This window comes from Elephantulus edwardii, unplaced genomic scaffold (assembly GCF_000299155.1).
Source record: "Elephantulus edwardii isolate Elephantulus edwardi_28Jun2011 unplaced genomic scaffold, EleEdw1.0 scaffold00013, whole genome shotgun sequence".
NCBI lineage: Eukaryota > Metazoa > Chordata > Mammalia > Macroscelidea > Macroscelididae > Elephantulus > Elephantulus edwardii.
This window is the reverse complement of record NW_006399763.1, coordinates 10,564,849-10,570,457: the sequence shown is the minus strand read 5'-3', so window position 1 is coordinate 10,570,457 and position 5,609 is coordinate 10,564,849.

Below are 5,609 nucleotides of genomic sequence, written 5' to 3'. Positions count from 1 at the left end.
TGCCAATTGGCCCAGTGGTGAGAATTTTTGTCTTCTTGACATTGAGCTTCAATCCATATTGAAGGCTGCCATCCCTGACCCTCAGCAGCAAGTGCTCCAGGTTCTATTCAGTTTCAGCAAGCAGGGTTGTGTCATCCGCATAATGCAGATTGTTGATAGATCTTCCACCAGTCCTGATGCCACATTTCTCCTCATAGAGCCCAGCCTCCCAGATAATCTGTTCTGCATACAGGTTGAAAAGGTGCGGAGACAGGACACATCCTGGCATACGCTCTTCCCAATTTTGAACCATGCAGCGTTTCTTTGCTCTGTTCTGATAACTGCCTCTTGATCTCTCAGATAGGGTTTATAAAAATTTCATTAAATCTTTCTGAAGATTTAACAAAAGACATTGTGTATTTTTGGCAGTGAGAAGATATTTTACTAATTATAACCTTGTTTGTTCTTTGGCCTGAGGAAATTTTTTGAGAATCTTTTCTGTGAAACACTAAGAATGATATGTAATGTTATATTCACATGGAGAAAATTCTGTCTTCATTGCATTTCTTTGATAGGTTATGTGAAATCTAAATATTTTCTTTGTCAGTTCCTGTCTCTCTTCCAATAATTATTTGATATTTTCAACATTTTACAGAACTAGGCTTACTGGAAATCTGCTTAGCCTATTCTATTGTTTATACATGCCCTGTTGTCCATATTAGTTCAAAAGATTATGTCACATATTTTTGTGAGTATATAGCTAACATTTCCTTTTCTCCATCATCCAATAATGATTTACTTGCTCACCTTTCGATGTGAAGATGTTATAAACTTTGATGACAGTCTGATGTCTGTGTTGAAAGATCATGTATTAATTAGAGTAGCACTCCCTTTTTAGTAGCAATTTTACTCATAAAGGATTAAAAACTGCCTGAGTTAGTAAAGACGTGGGTCTAAAACTGCCACAATGTCATTGCCATATCACAGATTCTATGTGAAGAAAATGAATAACATCAATATTGGATATCTCTGCTTCACTGTGGATATATAATATAATGAATATAAGCATTTATGTAATCAATATAACCAAGGGTAACCCTAAGTCTAAAACCAAATTCCTGTGGCATTAAAAAATAGTAAAAAGTCTTCTGTAATTTTCTTTTTAATTAAGGTAGGATCTAGGATACAGAGAGGTTAAATAATGGGATAAAACATATTTGTGGGAAAATTGTGTGTCAAGGACCTCCCAGAGTACTGAAGAACAAAAATGTCAGTCTAGAGGCTAAGATGTACCTGATCCAGGCCATGGCCTTCACAGTTACTTACTAAGCATCAGAGATCTGGATAACAACTAAGAATAATTCATGCATTTGGCTTGTCATGCTGGAGAAAAAACATTGTATATACCATGAACTCAGACTACTAAAGAACAAATAGTTCCATCTTGGGAGAGAGTGAAATCAGGCTCAATTCTCCTTCCATCCTCCCTAGTCTTTGTCCAACTCTCTGATGCATAACAAGTGATTGCAAAGACCATGGTCTGTATCAGGCGCACCTTAGTCTCCAGAGAGACACCGTTGCTCTTGAGAACTTTAGAGAGGTCCCTAAGAGCAGACTTTCCCATCACGATACGCTTTTTTGATTTCCTGACTGCTGGTGCCAAGAGTGTTGACTGTGGAGCCAAGCAAACGGAAGCTGTGAACAATCTCAATCTCTTCGCCATCCATCCTGATGCTGCCAATTGGTCCAGTGGTGAGAATCTTTGTCTTCTTGACATTAGCTATAATATCCCTAGTACCATGACCTCTTCTAAATCCAGCCTGCACATCTGGCAATTTTCTGTTGACACATTGTTCCAAACGTTCTTGGATCATTTTCAGCAGAATCTTGCCTGCATGTGATATTAATGATATTGTTCAATAATTTCTACACTCTGTTGCATCACCTTTCTTTGGAATGGGAAACAAGTATTGATCTCTTCCAGTTAGTTGGCCAGCTGGGTGTCCTCCAGATTTCCTGGCACAACTTAGGCAGCACATCAAGGGCAGTGTATGTTTGTTGAAATAAATCAATTGGTATGCTGTCAACTCTTGGAGCCTTGTTTTTTGTCAGTTCCTTCAGAGCAACTTGAACTTCCTCCTTCATCACCATAGGCTCTTGCTCATATGTTATTTCATGAAGTTCCTCTGTGTCAGCCAATTCCTTCTGATACAGTGACTCCACTATCATTCAAATATACGCACCAACAACTAGAGTCAAAGAGGAGGAATTAGAAGATTTCTACCAACTTTGTAGTCATAAATTAATATTGAATTTATCTAATAGACATTCAAAAAGTAACCTCTTTGTATTACAGTTAGAGTAAGCTAGTACTTACACAACTGCTTTTAGTTAATAGTAATTTAAAGCACTTTTTTCTGGTATTGTTAATATGATGAGAACAGTTGTTGTCTCTAACAAAAAGGAGAATATTAATTAAATTCCTATCAAAAGATAATTATACAGTAGTCATTGTTGTCTGTATAATAATTATATGGTTTAATAAAGTCATAATTTGACCTCTAAAATGTCAATTGAAATATTTAAAATCAAATTTTAAGTGTCATAAATAAAAACATTAATTACTTATGATATTTAAAAGTAGTAATGAAAATTAATATCAACACCTGGTTATTTTAAAATAGAAAAACTCTCATATCCTGTTTGGTAAAATATTCCATTATACTAATTTTCACAAATATTTTCTTTAAAAAATCGTACTACATCTACAATTACTACATAATTTTCCTGTTTGAACTCATGCTGTGGCATAAATGTAGGTATAGGATAATGGAAAAAAGGAGGGGAGAAAAATCCCAACACAGTATAACTAAAACCCAGAAATGTACAAAAGTATCATTTTATGTTATATCTTTAATTATCCTTTTAATAAAAACTTTTATGTAGCAAAGCATTTATTCTAATTCTGAATAAAGTAGCATAACTACACAGAAACCTATGTCAGAACTAAGTGATTTAGTCATATTTCAAGCATTAATATTTCAATAATTTAGATAAATTAACTTCTCATAATATGAAAATATTAATAATTTATTTTTATCATGTATCAAATATAAAATATAGCTATATTCCATAGGTATGTACTTTAGATTTTATTTTTGTGGATATTTTGTTTTAAAATTATATTTTATTGTTATGTGGTTCAACTATTTCCATTATCTGGTACTTAAATTTGCCATTGTTACTAACATTAACCTTAGTATTCTATTTGCAATGAGTTTTCCTTTCTGCCAGTCTAGGAAACACTAATAAACATTTTTTTACTGTGCACGTACCTATGCTAGACATTTTGTAAAAGTAGGCTGTTATTCCAATATCTGCATAGGGTCTAAAACTCTATTAGTTACTCTCTCTTTGTTATGGAGTTGAACCAATTCATAGTGAATGTTTCTGAGTCTGTAATTGAATCTATTTTTGTCATTTATAATTTTCCCTCCTCTTTTAATATCCTTTGCTATCTTCAAGTTTGATGTGCTTAATGTGATTCAGTCATTAGTGTTTAATGAATGAAATTTATTTGTGAGGTGATGTCTGAATTCAAGGTAAACACACTCACCTTTATGTTTTGTTTGCTGAGAACTTCAATGTTCTGCAGCTCCATCTTGAAGAGTACATGAGCCAACATATGTAGAGACTATAAAAAGCATCATTATGGATGAAGAGATTGAGATAGTTAACAGTTTTAGTTTGCTTGTTTCCACAGCCAACACTTTTGATATAGGCAGCCAGGAAATCAAGAGACGAATTGCATTGAGAAAGTCAGCTGTCAGAGACCTCTCCAAAGTAGTGAATAGCAATGACATCAGGCTGGAGGCTAAGGTACACCTGATCTGGGCCAGAGAGCCAGAGAGTGAGTAGGGATGATAAAAAGAGATTTGATGCCTTTGAGCAGTGTTGCTGGAGAATTGTGTTGAATACTCCACAGACTGCTAGGAGAACAAACAGCTTTGTCCTGGAGAGGGTGAAAATGGGCTGCTCCTTGGAGGCAAGGATTCTGTAGCTTCATCTGACATACTTTGGACATGTTGCAAGGAAGGACCAGTCCTTGGAAACATCATGTTTGGGAGAGTGGAAAGACAGCACAGGAGAGGAAAACCCTTGATGAGATGGATAGATTCATTGATTGAGTAATGGGAGGGGGTGTGGCAAAAACAGTGAGGTTGGTATAGGATAGAGTAGATGTTATGAGCAGTTTAATTAATTTTGCTGTAACACATTATGAGATATCTTAAATTTTAATTTGTTGCTTTGCATTATGAAATACATTTGCAGTGGGAAAATATTATAATGAATTTGATGCTTAAGTATAAAAATAAAAATATTTATGAAAAAATATACTAGCAGTTTAACATGTCTAAATGGGCCTCTTAGAGGCTGAGAGCCCTACTGACCACAGTTAAGTGCAAACCCTTGATAAGGGAATTTAACTGATAATAACTTGCTTGTAAAGCTATGGTGTGAATCCTGATAAGAGAATGTAACTTGTTAGTGCTCATGGTGGTAAAAAAGCATAACTTTAAATTTTAAAATAAGAAATATGTTAAGAACTTGTTATATTATATGCTAGAATTAAAGTATGAAAATATGTTAAGAACTTGCTATGGTATGTGAGAATTAAAACAATATGTTAAGAACTTTCTATATTATACATTCGAAATAAAGTAAGAAACATGTTAAGAACTTGTACATTATATGTTAGAATTAAAATAAGAAATATGTTGGGAATTTGTTATTAGAAATTATGTTAAGAATATTTGTGAAAACTACTGAACAGTTAATATGTCCAATTAGGCCTCTTAGAGGCCTAGGACACACTGACCACAACAGATGTGGACCCTTGATAAGGAGATATGACTGGTTACTGTCATGTTGTCAAGGAAAGGAAACACAACTTAGTATGGAACATGATTGGTCAAATCCATATTGGTATTCAACATGTCCCAGTATGCTCCACTTGCCTCACCATAATGTAAAGGGGGAAGCCAGAGCAGATAAAACTCTGGCTGTGCCCAGCAACTCTCTTTCTGCACTTCACAATGAGCTGGACACTGAAGACCCAAAGGCTCTTTTTAGAGCCAATGACCAAAAGGCTCTTTTCAGAGCCAAAGACCAAAAGGCTCTTTTCAGAGGCAAGAACTCTAGCCTACGCTGATTGACATGAGCTACTGGGATGGTGAAGGATTCTACCTACACCAACAGACACTGGCTACATCGAATTTCTGAACTCGCTGAGAACCCCCTGACTGAACCAATGACCATGAGATGCAAAGGAAGAGGACGAATTGGGATCCCAGGCTGAGTGAATGTTCTCGACTGTTAATAAATCAACATGTGATGAATTTATGAATTGCAATGTAGATAAATTGCAATTGACTGTTTAATGCTTGCTATGAATTGACGAATCAACATGTTGTGATGAATTTATGAATTATAATGTAGATAAATTGCAATTATCTTTTTGATGTTTGCTATGAATTGATGAATCAACATTTTGTGAATTTATGAATTATAATGTAGATAAATTGCAATATGAATTTATTAATCAATAAATTGTAATTGGCTTTTTTATT